Source organism: Paroedura picta, chromosome 11 (assembly GCF_049243985.1).
Source record: "Paroedura picta isolate Pp20150507F chromosome 11, Ppicta_v3.0, whole genome shotgun sequence".
NCBI classification, from domain to species: domain Eukaryota; kingdom Metazoa; phylum Chordata; class Lepidosauria; order Squamata; family Gekkonidae; genus Paroedura; species Paroedura picta.
The window spans coordinates 8,710,907-8,730,517 of NC_135379.1; the positions used below are offsets into that span (position 1 = coordinate 8,710,907).

Sequence of the window (19,611 nt, forward strand, 5' to 3'; positions counted from 1 at the left end):
TCAAGGTGGCTTACTAGTGCAAAGCTCTGGGGGAAACAGGCATGTTGCGGCCCTCTGGTGGCAAGAAATGGCACTGTGGGCAGAGTGGAAAATGGTACTTTTGCAGGCAAAGCTATCTTGTTTGCATATTTGGGAGGAATTAAATATTTGCTTCTCTACAATGTGTGTGTCACTGATCAAACTAAAGCATTTATCGTCGTGACTGAATTAGCATACTGCTGGGTTGGGCCTGACTTCAATTAATAGAGTTAAAGATAGCAAAAAAAGATCGAAAGACTTCTGTAGCCTGCTAAATGGTAAGAGTAAGAACAGCAACCCTGCATAGGTAACTTCTGTTTGTTTGTTTTTGAGAACAGAGCACACACGAAAAGAGTCGGTGTCACTTAGAAGTCTGCTGTACAAAGTTGGCGTCGTTTTGCGATGACCGACGGAAGTTCGACTGAAGTTAGAACCCAAGGAGCTGGTGCAGAAATACGAGTTTGGTTCTGAATGTTGGTTATCTTCTGGTTGCTACTGGAGGAGAAGTGTTTCCCGGTCGTCTCTGCAGGTCCTCCAGGTTCTTCTGGACATTCCACAACGTGGTGACGTTCTGCTGGAGCTGCTCAACTTTGGCATCCTTCAGTTTCTGGTTGATCACACTGGTCAACCCGGCAGACCCAAGCATACATGGCAGGCTCAGAAAGACTTCCTTTTCAATGCTGTATGTTCCCTTCACCATGGTGGATTCTGGGTCAGCTCTGCAAAGGTTTTTCATTATGGTCTCTAGCTGGTTGGCAACGCTTATGCCGATGGCTCAGTTAATGTAGGCTCTAGGCTCTACGTACGATTACTCCATAGGCTCTGACGACCACCTGTTTGTGAACCTCTTTCCAGTTCTAAGGATCTTGGTCAGGTCTCATTGGCAGGGTTCAGGTCCTGGAGAGAAACCCTGGCCCGGTTGATGCCTCTCCAAACAGGTATGCTCGAGTCCCTGTGTTCTCCTAAGATCGAGCTGTGTCAGCTGGAGAGGTGGACACCCAATTTTTCCACCATCAGGTAATGAAACAGTGTCAAGGTTGCACCCATTGCCAATGACGTGATGCTTGGGCAGGCCACTCCGATTCCACATGACGTATGTCAGGATGTCCATTGAGTTGGACACAACCAAGACGATACAGTCTGAACTGTACTTCACCACCTGGGGGATGATGAACTTGAAGATATTCATTTTCCTCTGGACTAGGTCAAGATGGCTATCCCCTTCTTGCTCGCAGATTCTGGCAGAATCCACAACGAACTTGTAATTGGCCATGAGAGCATAGTCTTTGTCCACAACAATCTTACAAGTGTGAAAAGACCTCCATGCTGCAAGTCCACCATTTCTCCTTTCAGTCTGTCTTCCATAACATCAGCTAAGGCCAGTTCAGCTCAGAGATTGGGACATTGATTGCACAAGCCATGTCAATTTGACCAACGCTGTGAGAAGTGAGTGGTAGGGAAGGGGCTGCTCTCCCATGGCTCCTCCTAGTGGCTATAATAATAGATTAGGCCTAAGGATATGCCTAATGTGTTTTTTGGGTTACTTGGCAGAGGCTGTTCTGCAGAGTTGTGACCTTCTCAGGCAAGAAGGTCCTTTGCCTACCATAAACCGTAGGTATTTGTCCCTTGCCTACCATAAACCCTAAGTATTTTAACTCCTGGAAGTCTGCTTGGCTCTTTCTTGGGTTAACATGTAGTCCTGCCTTCCGCAAGTCCCCTAATACCTGCATATCAGCCCGGATTCCTGCCACCAAGCTGCAGCATGGCTTCAGACTGACTGGGGGTGGGAAGGGTTCTCTTGTCCTGTCCCATTGACTTTGCCCCTTCTTTGCTGACCCCGTTCTTTGCCGACCTTGGGGTGGGCATTGTGAGACTGCTCTGCTGGCACGGTGGGTCACTGGGACATCCAGGCTCCTGGCCTGGAAAACCGAGAGGGCTGCCGGAGCTGGGAGATCTGGACAGTCCCCCACCGTAGTGACCTTGTTTGCCTTGGTTGCTGGTGTGGCAATGGGTGTAATCAGCTTTTCCTTCAGACAAGCCATGTAGTCTTCAGGCTTGGGTGCCTTGGGCCAGCTGCAGAGGAAGGGGAAGCAGGAGGCGATGTTGCAGCCCTGCCACCAGCATGGCTAACTTTTGAAGGTCAGAAATGGAAGCATTCCTGCCCTGCTGCTTCCCTCCCCCCCCCTCAGAAAAACCCCACAAAAATTATATTGAAACATTTCAAACGTATTCTGTATCTTTGAACTCTAGTCTACGCTTTGATTTGGGACACTTGTGCTGGAAATTCCAGGCAAGCAGATTTCTGCAGTCCTATTTCCTTTTCGGAACCCATTTGTATGACACATTTTCATTGTTAATTTAAACTTCACACTTCTTCAGAGAGAGTTTCACAATCTCATTTAGGGCTATGGAGGAACATGAAAGAGTCTTTCTTGATCAGATGCTTTTCAAAGAGGCGAGATCTTTACCGCGTGCTGCTTGAGCCCGTTTCCATGGAACAGGGATGCATGAGACCGTTTTTGTTGGGAGGAGGATATGTAGGGTAGGTTGCCAACTCCAGAGGGAGAAACTCCTGGAGATTTGAGGATGCAGCCTAAGGAGGGCAGAGTTTGGGCAGCAGAGGGACTTCAGTGGGTTGGAATGCCGTACTGTCAACCCTCTGAAGTTGCCAGTTTCTCCGGGGGGGGGGAACTGATTGGCTGTAATTCCAGGAGATTCCAGGCCCATCAGCTTGGCCACTCTAGGTACTATACAAGATGTTAATGGGGTTCAGAGGGTATAGGAGCCGTGCAGCAGGCAATAGTAAGTGAAAGAACCAGTGTGGCCCAGTATCCCGCCTGGACCTGGGTGACTGTGAGTCAGGCTCAACCTAACCTGTCTCATGTTGGAATGTGCAAGATCTGTAGTGTGCATGATTCAGAAGCATATGAAGAATATCCTGCAGGGGGCGTCAGAGGATATGTTTATTTAGCATAGTTAAAATAGGGACCTCCTGATAAGGTTTCAAATAATGTTCTCCAGCATCCTGATTGACCCATGTGGAGGTTTCCTGCTCCTTTGAACACACCTCCTCCCAGGTTGCCCTCACAACAGACTGAATAAGACTATGGAACAATTAGATAGATGGTTAGAACTCTTTTCTTTCTATACCATGTTGTTCCTTTTCATAATAAAACTATATTTTCAGCTTACTGGTACTCTGCCCTTCTTTGCGTCTTTAAACTCTGCCAACATCTCACAGGGTTGTTGTGAGGATCAATGGGATCGTCTCATTCATCTATGCATTTGCATTTATATCCCACTTTTCTCCCATAGTTGGGACTCAAAGTGGTGGGAGGACATCGTTCTCCCTCATACCATCTTGAGAACCTTCGAAGGGGAGTAGGATATAAGAGAAAGAAATAGGTGAGAAGAATGGATGCGATTGTGTTCTACATAGATGAACCAGATGGCATCAGATTTCATACAGAGTTTTCATCTCTGCTGCTGTTACCAACTAGCTGCCTCTCCTTGGGGGAGGGCGTAAGGAACATCTGCATTGGGGTTGAATAGCGCTCCCACATTACCTCTTTTGTATCATTGTGCTTCTCCCCCACCCTCCAAAAAAACAACAACCCTGCTTTGGTCCAATCCTTTTCCACATCAGTGGTGTTTCCCTTCCTTGATGGCTTCTTTTTTTCTCCACTGAACAAACAAGAGGACTATTTCTAGCCTTTTTTCTGAAAACAGGTGTAGCAGGAGGCAATAGTAAGTGAAAGAAGCAGTGTGGCCCAGTATTCCGCCTGGACCTGGGTGACTGTGAGTAAGTCTCAACCTAACCTGTCTCATTTTGGAATGTGCATGTTGGCTCTGAGTCTAGCAGGACTGTGACTAGTCCAAGCTGGCTGCATGGGAAGGACTCAAGCCCAGTTCTCCAGATTGGAAGCTGCCTTGGGTAGCTGCTACATGGCAGCCCTGTTTCAACAGAGGTTTTAATCTCAGTGGAAGTTAATGAGCAGCCAGGCTGATGATGAGCACAACAGTAAAGTGGTAGAGGCTTTAAATTGATTTAATTTAGATGAATGTGTAAGGTGACCAGATTTTAACACTGGTAAAGCGGGACACTATTGACCGAGGGGGTTCTTGATTAAAAATTTGGTCTATATGGAGCAACAAAAAGTTTCGTAGAATGCAAAAATATTATTGTAATATATATATTTTAATTTCAACATAAGTACAATTTGCCGGGTGCCCCCAAGTGTCCCTCCAAAAGTGGGACAATCTGGTCACCTTATGAATGCGTGAAGCCACCTTCTACTGAATCAAATCCTTAGTCCAGCCTTTGTCAACTTTTCTACTATTGAGAAACTCAATTCTTCAGGCTTCAAGAAACCCCAGAAGGGGTGAGATCCTGCAGAAAACGGTTGGGAGGCCTAGCTGTAGATACACCCCAAAGAGGCCCCTTCCCGCCACCTCCAAGCCCATCACTGGCCATTTTGGAAACGGTGGGTGGGTCTACTCAACCATATATGGTCATGCCACCCGATCAATGTTTAACAACTTATATTAAAAATTAACTTCCAGCCGTTTGAGAAACCCTTCAAGAGCTGTCAAGAACCCCTAAGGCAGGGGTAGTCAGACTGCGGCCCTCCAGATGTCCATGGACTACAATTCCCAGAAGCCCCTGCCAGCATTTGTAGTCAATGGACATTTGGAGGGCTGCAGTTTGACTACCCCTGCCCTAAGGTGTCATGAAACTCTGGTTGAGGAATCCTGCCTTAGAAGATCAAAGTCAGTATTGACTGCTAGATCGGCAGCAGATTTCTGGGATCCCAGGGTAAGGTCTTTCACATCACCTACTGCCTAGTACTTTTTAAGTGGAGATGCTGGGGAATGAACCTGAGAACTTCTGCATACTAAGCAGACGCTCTACCACAGAGTCCTGGCCCCTTCCCTGCTTAGCAGAAGAAGCATGCAATATGGTTCTCACCGGTGTGGTGGATGAACTGTGCCCAGTTCCAGTTTCTTGCTTGAGGTGTCCAGATCCGTGTGCCCCTCTGAAGCTGTGGTTTTTCCCTCCCCCTCCCCCCATGGGAATGGCTCTGAGTAATTTGGAGATCTTGAGACTCCACTTACAGAGGTTCTTGGTCCTAGTGCTGAAGTGGGCCAGCCCTTCCCCTTTAGTTGAAGATGGCCCCTGTAGTCCCCAAGCGAGCGGCCTGTTAGATGTTCCCTGAACAAACGCAAGTGACTTCTGCAGCTCCAAAAGATATTATTACATTTTTAATGAAGAGACTTGTTTCCATCATGCAATGGCGTCTAAAAGGTCATCGTCAATCTGTCACCAGGGTAATGAGCTAATTGCTCAGGATGACAGCCTTATCTCTTTTAAAGCGTGGTTGTGCGCTGAAAACGGCAGATTCCAAATTATCGTGCTTTCGTTATCATCACAAGACAGTTTTAAAACTCCTTAAGGCTTTGCTAGCGCTTAGCACACTGGGTGGGTCTTTGTAAGCGTTGCGGGGGCTGTTGGATAAAGAGGCTGTACTTGTGGATGGTGCCTTTACAGATATTTGAAAGAGTTTCATCGAAATCAAAAGGACGTAGAGCAGCGGTTCTCAACAGCCCTAATGCTGTGACCCCTACAGCAGGGGCGGCGGTGCGCATGCGCATAGGGGTGCATGCGCCAGCACATGCGCATGTGCATGCACCACCACCGCAGTGGCAATCGCTGTGGTGCTGGCCTCCTCCGCACAGTCTTGGTGAGTTCTGAGGTGGTGCGCCATGCCACGGCTGCAACCCCCAGGAAGGGGCCAAACGATCCCTCAAGGGGTCACGACCCCCATGTTGAGAACTACTGACGTAGAGGGATGAGTGTTAGGATTCTAGAATCATAGAATAATAGAGTTGGAAGGGACCTCATGGGTCATCTAATCCAATCCCCTGTACTATGCAGGACACCCACAACCCTATCGCTCATCCACTGTAACCTGCCACCCCTTTGCCTTCACAGAATCAGCCTCTCCGTCAGATGGCTATCCAGCCTCTGTTAAAAAATTTCCAAAGATGGAGAACCCACCACCTCCTGAGGAAGCCTGTTCCACTGAGAAACCGCTCTGAGTGTCAGGAACGTCTTCCGGATGTTTAGACGGAATTTCTTTTGAATTAATTTCATCCCATTTGTTCTGGTCCACACCTCTGGGGCAAGAGAGAACAACTCTGCTCCATCCTCTGTATGATGCTCTTCTGTAAGGGTGTGCCTGGGAGAAAGTGCTACCTGGTCACAGCTGATTAATGGGACCTGGCAAATCATAACTGCCAGATAGATCTGAGTTGGCAACAGGACTCTCTGATGTCCCTGGTCACGGTCTTCCATGTTCTTCAGCCCTCCCTTCCCTTTCTCTTTTGTTTTTGGAAGCAAATTCTCTCCTGTCATGGTGATGAATTTCTCTCCCTAACAAGTGCCCTTTCAACGCATAGCCAAAGTCCAATTTCTATCTTGCCGGTATCTTTGAAAACAAGCGGTCTGTTTCCTCAGCACTGCTAGCTGGAGCTGGAGGCAAATATTGATAGATCATGACAGTGTTTAATTTATTTCATCGTTGGAGATTGATCTCCTTCCTCGGCCTCCACTAGCACTGGCTCTGGGCCCAGAAAGATCTCTTAATTTGTTATCTTTAAGGTGTCACCTCATTCCAAGGGGGAGGAGGTGGGGGGTAAGAAGTCCGAAATACGAAATTCCTCCGATGCACAGAGAGTATTTCCTATGCAATTGAGTCTTAACTGTGGTCCTGGTGTTGGAAGAAGCACGGTCGGCTGAGGGGTGACGAACTGAAGCAGCAGATAAGAGACTGGGACAAATTCATCGACTGAAAGCTGGAGGGAAGGATATTGATTACTGGCTCCCCTTTGACGCTTGGTCTGCCTGTCAAGGATTGCAAGACTCTCCTCTGCTTTGACACAGAGGCACCTGGCAGAATGGGGAAGACGGAGGGCTATAAAACAAAGCCCATCTGCAGCATTGTACGGAGTACAAGAGTGGAGAGACGTCGGGGAAACCTAGTGATGAATGGTCAGATGGTCTGGTTATCCTCAAGGGATACTAGCTTGATTTTTTTGGGGGGGGTTTCTTTGCTCCTGAGCTTAATTTGCATTGATGGCTTCTTCCCAAGCTGCTATCTCACACTCACAAAAGAAAGCAACGCCCCAAGGATTGGGCAATGTGACATTCCAAAGCGCTGATAACATTTATCGATGTGACTGTCTCATCACACCTATTTTAATTACAACATGATGTGAACTCGGTAGAATTAGGCCAGGTCCTTCAGGGCTGGTTCATGGGGTATGTATTTATAGTGTTATCTTAAATACATATACTTGTGAGTAAGCCTTGTGGCATTCTTCAGGATTAGCAATATTTCCAAGAGAGACCAAGTCAGCCAATTTTAGCTTAGATCTCTCCAGATTTTGGGCTGGACTGCCACCCAAGCAGGGGAGAACATTGACTCCCCCACCCCCCACCTTTTTCCCCGATCTTAGGAACCCCAGATCTAATTCTGATCCCACTGGAAGAAGAGTGCAAGTTGTCCATCTGGTCTTTATTTAGGCTAGAAGTGATTATATCCATGCTTGGCTCTTCTGGCCCTTTCTAGCATACCCAGGGAAATGCCAACTGCCACTTTGTAGTCGGGAGGCAAATTTACTCCAGGCCATCATCAGGGAATGGTCACTGAAGGTGGGCAGGTTGTTGTGAATTTCCTGCATCCTGCAAGGGGTTGGACTAGATGACCCTAGAGGTCACCTGCCAACTACATGATTCTATGTCTGGGTGACTCATTGAAGTCATGGAAATATCTTGATGGGTTAGCCGTAGCACGGCATCTGATCTAGCCTATAGCATCTGACTTGGACGCCCTTCCTCTAATAGCTGGGTGATGAGGAAAAGGCACTCTGCACATGTTCTCTGGCACTCTTAATACCTACTTTCTGTGCTTCTTGGTCACCACCATGGCCAATTTTTTAAAGGGCCAACCTTATCAGCGGCACCAGGCTGAGGGTGCTCAACGTAGCTATGATCTAAGGTCAGTGGGTAAACCAGGCTGCGCTTATCTGACTGTTGACCTTCAGGGCAGTGTCCTAGAATCAAATAGACTGCCTGTTTGCCTCTCTGGTGAGTCAGGATTCAGGGCGGTTAGTGAATTTATCACCATTCAATGCTAGATCCTATGTTGTACAGAAGACCTTTTATGATATTCTTCGTAGCTAACACGTTATCTTATCCCGCTAGCTTCAAGCCCATTCGCACCTTAGAGCAGGCTTTCTCAACCAGGTTTTCGTGAAACCCTGAGGCTTCCTGATGACCCCGGAAGGGTTTCCTGAATGGGAGGGAGTTAAATAATTTTAAAATATATTTCCTAAATTCGTTAAACATGTGTCCGGTCATATGACTGCAACGTCAACGCTCTCAAGCTACTTACAGTCACTTTCCCTTTCCTGTCCCCTTAACAGACACCCTGTGAGGGAGGGGGAGGTTGAGAGAGCCCTGATATTAGTGAAGAAGAAGAAGAAGAAGAGTTGGTTCTTATATGCCGCTTTTCTCTACCCAAAGGAGGCTCGAAATGGCTTTCATTAGCCTTCCCTTTCTTCTCCCCACCACAGACACCCTGGGAGGTGGGTGAGGCTGAGAGAAGCCTGATATTCCTGCTCGGTCAGAACAGCTTTATCAGGGCTGTGACTAGCCCAAGGTCATCCCACTGGCTGCACGGGGGGGAGGGAGTGGGGAATCAAACCCGGCTCACCAGATTAGAAGCCCACACTCCTAATCAATACACCAAACTAGCTCGAGAAAGGCTGCCTTAGAGAGTAACAAGATTTCAAGAGTCAAACCTCCCTTGGTCAGATAGGCAGTAAAACGCCAAATCCTCCTACCAGGAGGCAACATCAGGGAAGGCCACGGCACTGGTGAAGGACAGAGAAGGACCCTGAGGCCAGGTTTTAACTCAGGCACAAGCTCCTTAGCACCTTACCTAGTTCGTCCAGCCTGTGCCCTGCCTTCTTCCTAGGCAGCTATTCCTTTGGGACGCTGAAACGCCCGAGTCCCCCACCCCCTCTGTTTGCCTGCCAGATGCTCACACCTCCCTCCTTTCTGGACCGTCTGCCTGCAAAGCAGCAACTCATCCACTAGCAACAGCAGTGCCCTGACTGCTTGTGACGGAGATGTTTGCTTGGCTGGCCGGCTCATCTCTCTCTCTCTCTCTGTGTCAAGGGAAAGACTGTTAATTCAGCTGTTCTGCTTGGCTGGCGTTTAAACATCTATATTGGGATGATAATTGATGTGGGGGAAGATTTTACGCAATGTCAGACCTTGACCAAATGTTTTCCATTTACGTGGCAAGAACTGTAGGAAATAAGGAAATGACTAATTCACCTGCTGCTACAGCTGTCAACAGGTCTTCTTTCATTCCACCCAAATCTTTTGTGCTTGCCACAGTTGCAATTCCTACCTACGGAAATACGCCGCACATCACCCTTTTTCTGTTACATTAATCCGACCAGTCTTGTTTCTTTAAAAGGCGTATTATGACGTAAAGGACTTGGATAAAGAGAGCTCTTTTTTTTTGTCCTCTCCTCCTGAAATATTTTTGGCATTCAATGAAGGTGACAGGCAGTCAGTTCGAAACAGAGAAAAGAGGAACTCACTGGCACTAGATGCACGGTTGGCTTTTTATTTTAAGATGCCTGGAAGAGAAAGAGAAAACATTACAGAGGAGAAAAATGGTCAGTGACTATTAGCCATTAGGACTAAGGAGAACGTTGATGTTCAGTAGCAAGATTTGTTATCAAAAATAGACGTCTCTGGACTATTGGATGGAGAAATGAGATCTGAGTGAGAGGGGTAACAAGTGAGATCTCTGCCTATGGATACCAGGTATTTCCTCCAGGAATACTCATACAGAGGCAAAATCTGAAATAAAATAAAAGGATTTTTATTGAAAAATAAATTTAAACCTAACACACTTGAGCATGCTTTAAACTAACACAAAAACGCAAGAGGAAAGTAAAGAGTTGAGACGAGTGCATTTGGAGGTATGAACTTTGGGTCAGAGAAAGATTAATAGCAACATTTTAAAATCTTGTAATGCCCTATTTTTATCTTGTAATGATCCAGCCCCCTGGATTAATAGGATCATCTACTTAGGCCCGAGGCTGGAACCGTTATTGGCTTTTAAGAGGTTAAGGGATTATGATGCCGCCTATCTATTACTACTTGTATTGTTTAACCGATTTTTGTGAGCTTTTATATTGTCATTTTTGCTGTTTAATATTAATATTGTTTAATATTGCAAATCGCCACGAGGCGGTCTGTTGTGAGTGGCGGTATAAAAGTCTAAATATGAATAAATAACATTCCATGCTGTGAAGAAGTCTAGAAAGAGAAAGACAGGGAGACATCCTGCATGCATGTTGGGGACCTGGTTTGGACTCAGGAATGACATACGCATGCCAGTGGACAAGTGTTGGTGATGTCATCCGTTCACTTGTGTCCAATTCCGCACAAAGGTGCAAACCTCGTGCTGCCGCCTGCTTGCAAATGCATGGTGGTAAGCCGCACATTTGCAAGCCTCCTCACAGGAGACTCTTCCCATGTTACCCCTCTGCCTCGTCACAAAGTCGCTGGCAAAGTCTAGAAGTTGCTGGCAACCATAGAATTTCCAGCAATTCCTAGAGGAGCAGGACACTACTTCTGGTTTTCCTGGGAGTGAGGGTGTACCAATGGCTGCCTCCCCTTGCTGCCATATGTAGGGTTGTCAGGTCCTTCCTGGCCTCCAGGGGGTCATATAGGGTTGCCAGATCTAGATTGAGAAGTTCATGAACATTTGGTGATGGGCCCTGAGAAAGTCAGGAATGCCCAGTAGGATACAATGCCCACAGAGTCCATCCCTCCAAAGCCTCCATTTCCTCCAGGGAAACTGATCTCTTTCATCTGGAGATGAGCTGCAATTCCCAGCTCCCACCTGGAGGGGGACGTCCCTAGCCGTGCCCCACACCTGATCTCCTGCAAGGCTGGCCCCAAGACAGGTCATGGCAACCCTAGACATTTCCTCTTCTGTTTTGAGCCCTCCAAGAAAGAAAACCCCGGCAAGCCATTAAAGCTATTTCTCCTCTGGAAGAGGTGCTCAAAGACCAATCTCTGAAGTCAGAGACCATGCACACTGAAAGCTCAGCACAAAGCAGTGGCTCACTGAGATATCTGAGTCATGCAGCAAACCCATTATTCAGGGAAACTTGATATGCATTGAACTGTCTCTTATTCTTATCCCTCATGAGTTCTGCGAGGTTCGTTAATGCAGTTCCCGAGTCCTTGACATTTTGGCTAGGTGCAAATATAAAGCCTAGAAACAGACAGAGAGATCAATGAATGACCAACGTCTGCTTGACAGATGGAGTTCAGTGTGCTAAAAAGTTTCTTTTTTTTTTTCTCGGTGGGTTTTAAAAACATAATTCAGTGATTCAAAAATACCGTATTTGCCGGCGTATAAGACGACTGAGCGTATAAGACGAACCCCAACATTTCCACTCAAAATATAGTTTGTTACATTACAGTACAGTACTATGGGCCACTATGGGCAGCTATGTCCATCCCAACTGAAGTGCACCCGGCGTATAGGACGACCCCCCCACTTGGAGGCATGTTTTTCAGGGGGGGGGGAAGTAGTCTTATACGCCAGCCAATACTGTAACTATGAATACATTTATTGTATTGCTGACTAGTCCCGCTGATAGCCTGTCTTTCTTTCAGGGAGCTCAGAGTAGCATTACAGCTTCACAGATAACCTGAGGTATGGCTAAAAGACTGACTTGTCTACTCACATAAACCTGAGGGGTTAGATTTCTAGGGAAAGAAAATGTGGCGGCTGGGTGGGAGAGTTTAAACCTTCAAATCTACACACACCAATATTTACTTACCTGGAAAATTTCTATCCCGCCTTTGTTTTATTAGAACAATGCTCAAAGAGGTTTATAAACATTAAAGTAACAAGTAAACTGTAAAAAAAAACCTAATTAGCAAAAGCAGCAAGTCAACAGCGGCTAAAATAAACAAGAGCAGCCAACGCAAAAAACATTAGGTGAAACAACAGTGAATAAAATAATGATACATATTTTCAGAGGGTAGCCATATTGGTTTGTGATAGAATAGCTAGATTTGAGTCAGTAGCACCTTTGAGTGGGTTTTAAATATTTGTTTGGCTTTATAATATGGCTTGTGATTTAATAATTTTTTATAATCCCCCTCCAAAATGTATTATCCTATTCTGTTAGGGGCCAGACCCCTCAATGGGCAGAGGGAAGTTTGTTCACAAACTACCTTTAGGACAATGTTGCCTGCATCATGTTAACAAAGCATCCCTTGGTCATGACTGTTTCTGCACGAGGAATCTGCTCTGGATAGCCTCTGGTTTCTGGTGGGTTTTAGTCCACCCTCCAAAGCAACCATTTTCTCCAGAGGAACTGATCTCTTTAGTCTGGAGATGAACTATAATTCCAGGGGATCTCCAGGTTCCACTTGAGGATTGGCATTTTGCAAACCAGATTCCCTGTGTTATATATGCGGTCATTAAGCCATGATTGCAGTTGTCTTATGCAGGCATTTGTAAAGGGGCCAATTGGCAGCCACTATTACAGCTGATAGAATACCTCAGTTATAGTCCAATCAAAACGCCCTGCTAGAAGACAATCAGGGTTTTTGATGGGAAGCCTACAGTATATGAGTGTTGTGTTATGTATTCATTGTTTGGTGTTGCAGTAGATGGCTATCAACAGTTCTCTTTTGGTTACCTCTGTACACAACTGGGAAAGCACCTGCCGTTAATCACTAACCTTAACATTTTTATTCCCTTTATGTTTTAGTGAATGGCAATTGGAACCGAAGGACTGATAACTCTGTTATTCTAACAAGATATTATGATGCATATTTGTGGGATATCCACATGATCCTGCTTACTCGTTTCTTGTTGATGTACTCTGTCCTTTTATCTGCACTGTAATGATTCCTATTTCATTGTCTGAGGATGCGTTCCTGCATACGAAAGCTCACACCTAGAATAAAACTGTGTCATACTGATGTTACGCCAGTTTGGTGTAGTGGTTAGGACTTCTAATCTGGTATGCTGGGTTCCATTCTGCGCTCCCCCACATGCAACCATCTGGGTGACCTTGGGCTCGCCACGGCACTGATAAAACTGTTCTGACTGAGCTGTGATATCAGGGCTCTCTCAGCCTTACCCACCCCACAGGGTGTCTGTTGTGGGGAGAGGAATGGGAAGGCGACTGTAAGCCGCTTTGAGCCTCCTTCGGGTAGGGAAAAGCGGCATATAAGAACCAACTCTTCTTCTTTGTGGTCTTAAAGGTGCCATCGGACTCAAATTTTGTTCTCCTTGTAGGAAGAGGGGGATAAAAATGCCCTTGTATCCCTTTCCATCCCCCACCCTGCTTATAGACTGAAATAATGCAGTCTGGTTGGCAAGAACTTCAGTGGATTTATAAACTGTCCATTAGCTGCTAATGTTGGACCTTTGTCCATTACATAAAGTACCTTGCATAATACTGTCATGTTTAATGCAGGAGCCAAGTTGACCAACAGGGAACAGCCCATGACTCAAAAGCACCACCTGGTGATTCCTAACGACACAACAAACCTTGGATACCACCAGCAATTCTAGGAAACGGCATGCAGTTGTAATCTTCCGTGGCATTGCTGTGTTTCTTTTTAAAAGTTGAAAAGATTGTACTTCTACCTCCTGAAGGTCATTCTGAGAATGAAAGAAAACCACAATGTCAAGCTTTCATTCTTAGGTTAGAAATGTAATATTCTCCTAAATAACTTTTTGGTTGGTTACCGAACATGCTTTCTTCCATGAATGTTATTTTATTGAGTGTCAACGAACTTCTTTGACTGTTTTCCTTTGTATGTTTCAGTGCAGGTATAGTTGGGATTCTGATGAAGATTTATGATCTGAAAGCAATGTTACTGGAAGCGGATTAATTCAAGATAAGTTAGTCACAAGGGAGTTCTTGATAAGCAAGTTAAAATAAAGGAATCCTTCGCTGAAACTCTCACTACTACAAAATAAACTTGGAACCTTTGTTATACATTTACCTCTCACGGCCTTCATGTTTAGATACCCGTATAGTATGGCCAATTTATTGTTGTGATACCCACCTGAAGGTTAGCAACCTTATGGTGCATCTGCTGAAATGGGTTCTAGTCCATACAGTGTTGTCACCGTCCCCCCCCCCCCCACGATGCTGCTGGACTTTAAGGTGCAATAAGACTCATTTTTTTCTTGCAACAGACTAACATATCTAATGCTTCCCCTGGAGGCTACGTGGAGAATATGACTTATTTATTTCCTTCATTTCTAGGCTTTCTCACAGAGCCACAGCCTAAATATGTACACTGGACACATTCCTTTGCTTGCATTTGACGTATCTGGGAAGATCTTTAGATCTTCTTGCTCCTTACGTTTTAAGGGTTATCCCAGCAATTATCTGGACTCATTCTGAATATGAGCTATAACCATATTATTAATAATATATTAATTCAAGGTCTGCTTGTTATTTTAAACTCTTTAAAGGTCCGTTCTGGGCTGCTTAGTTTGTTTTATGCTGTTCTTATGCTGCTTTCGGTCACCCGTTTTTATCGGCTTGCCATTTTTGCTGTCTTGTTTTAATGGCTTTTTTGTTGTTGTTGTTGTAGTTTTTTTTGTTTTTATTAGCATGTGCTATTTGCATTTAGTTTTCGTTACGAGTCTGCTTGAACAGGTTCTGGAGAAGCAGAATACACATTTTCTAACAATGTAATCTTCCTCCAGCACTCTCCTTTAGTCAGAGATGAGAGATGACCACCTCTACCTCACCTGTGTCTGGGTGAAGTCCTGCCAACTGTTTCAGTACAGATAGAAACAACAAGGAAGGATTAAAGAATCTCCTGTTAGCCCTTCCTCAGTTGCCCCAGCCAAACAAGTGACTTGACAGGAGACTGGAAAAACGGTTGCCAGTTCTATGATGCATGTGTGTGACAACCCTGCTCTTTTGAGCTCATGCACAATTCACATCAACCACACTGGTGGCCAGGTTCTTGCTGTTAATACGTAGGAGTTACGCAGTGTGGTGGATGCCTTTCGGGAATGAGTATATGAAGAGATAATCACAATGGTTAGATTTTTTTTTAATCCCCTCATCCAAAATAGAATCTCTTAGGCTTGTTTGCTGATGAAGTAAAAGAAATGTCTAATAAAGACTTAATTATCGCACTACTCTCTGCGGCAGAACCGGAAACGGCCAAACAATGGAAGGCTGCCAATATACTGAATATTTTAATTAATGGCTCTTTGTATACCCATCTCCTTCCAGCAGGGAAATCAGAGCGACTCACAACCCCCCTCCCCCCTTCTTCCATTTTGTCCTCATAATGACCACCTTGTGGGCTAGCTTAGGTGGGAGAGAATGACTGGCCCGAGGTCACCCCACAGGCTTCCATGACAGTGTGGGGATTGAAACCTGGGTTTTCCAGATCTTTGTTCAACTCCCAACCAGGGTTTCAGGGAGCGGAATCTCTCCAGGAGTTGCACTGCCTTTCCCAGAAGACCAGATCGCCACTGACATCATTAGACGTCACTGGAGCCCCCCTTCCCCTGTTGTTCAACAGGCCTAGTCTCTTTCCTCACAATAGAAATGGTGATTGGTTGGTTGGTTGGTTGGCTCCCACATCTTACTTCCATGAGAATGTCACCGCTTCTGGAGTTCCTTGAAGCCTGAAAGATATTTCAGGGGTTTCTCCATGACCAGAATGGTGAAAAAGGTCACTCTAACCCCAACACTACATTAGCAGAAATTCACGCGAGAAGAGCTAATTTATCATGTGTTACAGTTTGGTCATTGGAAAAGCATGCAAAGTTCAGATCAGTTTAACCAAACAGAGGTCATCCCTGGCTAAGAAAGGTTTAAGCATCATTGTTTCTGTAATGGAATGGAAAGGACTATAAAGTGTGGTTCTTCCTTTATACACCCATAGGAAGTCAGACCGAAATGGCACCTTTGACTGAGCAGCCAGGCTCCCCACTCGTAACTGGACGTCTTTACTTAATGCTTTAATGATCTTATCAGAAGAGATACAGAGAAAAGATGAAGAGTTTGATTTGACTCAGGAAGCAGAATTTCTGAGTCTACCGCCCTTACATACATTATTGGCAGAGGCACAGTTGCCTCAGGGGTCAAATCAAACTCCCCTTGGATTGCAACTGAAGAAACAGCAAGATTTCCATAATAACGGAAAGTTGCTTGCCTTTGATTCTTTTGAGAGCCGTGCCAAAAATTACACCGTCATGAACACCGGAATGGACAGAGCTCCAGCTTCATTCTGAAGTCCAACAAGGTTTAATTCTCAGTAGTAGTAGTAGTAGTAGTAGTAGAAGAAGAAGAAGAAGATTCTTATATGCCACTTTTTTCTACCTGAAGGAGTCTCCAAGTGGCTTACAGTCACCTTCCTTTTCCTCCCCCCACAACAGACACCCTGTGAGGTGGGTGAGGCTGAGAGAGCCCTGATATTACTTCTCAGTCAAAACAGCTTCATCAGTGCTGTGGCGACCCCAAGGCCGCCCAGCTAGTTGCATGTGGGGAAGCGTAGATTGAAACCCGGCTACTTGCTCCTAACCACTACACCAAGCTGTGTGCATGCTTACACCAAGAAGAAAACTTTGTTGGTCTTAAAGGAGCCACTGGATTCAAACTTTGTTCTGTTGCTTCAGACCAACATGGCTACCCATCTGAATCTAGCTTTATACTGAGAAATTCTCAGTTTGAATTCCCACTCAGCCATAACCCAAACTAAAAGCTTGACCTTGCTGGTCTGGCTACAAAAACATGTCAGAGGGTGGCAACGAGTATATCAAAATTAATGGGGGCGAGTGTATTAGGCTCCTTCTCACCATATTGTATAAACATGGTTTTGCTGCCTCTGAGGTGTAGATGGTGCTCTTTGAATAGACAATCTGCTTTCCCGACAGGACAATTTAATTTTGAACCACTGCCAACGCCGGCCGCCTCAGTATATACGAGGCAGTGGTTCCTAAGTTATTAAAAATCAAACTCTCTCGTTTGCAATTATCATTACAAAGGGCATCTACACTAACGAGCCAGAGAACTCTGGAGTGCAATGATTATGTCACTCCGTGGATTATAATGCATTTGCATTTCACTTACGGCAGCCTGGCTGCTCCCACTCTCTGTAATGCAAGGGGAATGCATGCCACGAACAATTTGGTGGCTGTCGTTTTGTTCTCTGCTTCAAAAACAGTAAATAAAAAAAGCTTCCCACTTTGTCAAATTAAATAAACAGATAGATTGTGCTAATGGGCTGTTTATGGGGGGGGGGGGAAGGGTTGCTCTTTCTACAACTCTGCCCTATTATGTAGTTATCCAGGGCAGCAACCCCACTGCTACAATAAGCAATGACAGAGAACAGAGCGAGTGAAGGAAATATAAGGAGAGGGGAGGAGCTGATGGGGAATGGTGAAGAAATGCCACTGGGCAGCATCCACTCAAAGCTGATTTTAAAATACTCCTTCCCAGGTTTCAGTCACAGAACACTAGGACTAGGCTGCCAGCTCTGGATTGGGAAATACCTGGAGGTTTTGGGGGTGGAGTCAGGAGTGGGCGGGATTTGGGGCAGGAAGGGACCTCAGTGGGATATAATGCTATGGAGTCCCCCCTCCAGAGCAGCCATTTTCTCCAGGGAAACGGATCTCTTTATAGGGCCTGGTATTCCTAGTAGAAAATGTAGGATGATTAATATCCCCACCTAACTGGGAAGGGGTTTGTAGAAGATGGGCTGGGATAAAGATATTATAGCTCCGGGTATTACTGTTCTTTGAAACTCTGATAAACGTAAATCTTAGAAAGCAATATTTTTGAACGTTGCCTTATTAATTTGTCACATATTGCTGAGCTCACATTTGGATCCATAATACGAATTTGAATTATCTTAATGTACAACCAGAACCCAAATTCTGTTTCAGTGGATGCATCAATCTTCCCATGGCTTCAACATAACAGGGAGACAGATTTGAATGCATGATTAAAGTATTTATAAAGTCATTAATCATCCGGGGTGTAAAGACAGCTGTAAACAAGCCCTTAAAAGACTGTAGCATTTCTGGTTTTATCTGCCTGTTTGTGTGATCAGTGTTTGTTAATTAATTACTGGAATTAAGTGGTGAAAGGGATTAGTCGATTGCTTGGCTGATTGGAAGATAAATGCTATTCAAACATTCTGACAAGTTGCCAATGTGTTATTACTTGTTCAGAGGAAGCCACTTTTGAAACAAAGAAGCCAAGGAAGATTAGGAAAGAAACGGCTACAATTAAAAATGGGACTGTCTGTATGCTTCAGGAGGGAAATTTTTTCCATATAAAATGAGAAGTGTCAGGAAGCAATGTTTGTATGAACAAGATCTTGGGGTACGATTGGACTAAGGTAAATATGAACAGCAAATGGGATGCAGCTCCAAACATGTCGGGGTGAATCAACAGTGGCCTAATGTCAGTCAGTCCGTGTCTGGAGTCCTGTGTGCAGTTCTGGAGGCCTCTCCTCAAAAAGCATGTGGAAAGAATGGAGAAGGTGCAGAAGAGAGATGAAAAGATTGCCAGAGACCTGGAGATGAAGCCCTACGAGGAAAGGCTGTGGGGACTTGGGAATGTTCTGCATGCAGAAGAGGAGGGTTGGGTGGGTGTGGGACATAATTGCTCTCCCGAATCTCTCCTGAGGCTTGCTGTCACTTGGAGGAAGGGAGCTGTCTCTGGTGGCAGCAGAGGACAGGACTCACAATAATGGGTTTCAATTATGGGTGGAAAGATGCCGGCTGGATATTAGGATTTTAACAGGAAGAGTAGTCTAGCAGCTTGGGGAGGTGGTGAGGTCCCCCTTACTGGCAGTCTTCAAGCAGTGCCTGGACCAGTGCTTGCAAGGGAGGCTTTAGGAGGAGGAGTTGGTTCTTATATGCCTGATCCTGCAGTGGCCTGGATAGCCTCTTCCAACTCTAGGATTCTATGAGCCAAATTTGCCTGGGAGCAAGACAAGCGTGCTGGAGTGGAAGTCCTCAAGAAGCACCCTGCATGTGTCCAGAGGGACCTCAGTGGGAGGAGATGCCACAGGTTCCACCCTCCAGAGCAGGGGTAGTCAACCTGTGGTCCTCCAGATGTTCATGGACCACAATTCCCATGAGCCCCTGCCAGCTTTTGCTGGCAGGGGCTCATGGGAATTGTAGTCCATGAACATCTGGAGGACCACAGGTTGACTACCCCTGCTCCAGAGCATCCTTGTCCTCCACGGGAATGATTCTCTGTGGTCTGGAATGGAGCTTAATGCCGGGGTCAGCCACCCTCCTCAATCCACATATATTTTAGGTATGTACAGGGAGGGAGGGAGGGAGACTGACTTCTCCCAGGCTGTTGACGGTCCGGCACTTCGTACCGCCGCCCGTCAGGGGGCGCTGTTGGGAAGCTGGCGGGAGCCGGCCGCGCGCTCGTGCCCCGCATCTCGCACCGGCTTGCTCT

The 19,611-nt window shown here is 45.8% G+C and overlaps 1 pseudogene; it reads right to left on the bottom strand.

The window, feature by feature from the left end:
* Nucleotides 1-496: 496 nt before the first annotated feature.
* On the bottom strand, nucleotides 497-1,626 carry LOC143820860 (L-lactate dehydrogenase B chain pseudogene; annotated as a pseudogene).
* Between the last annotated feature and the right edge of the window lie 17,985 nt (nucleotides 1,627-19,611).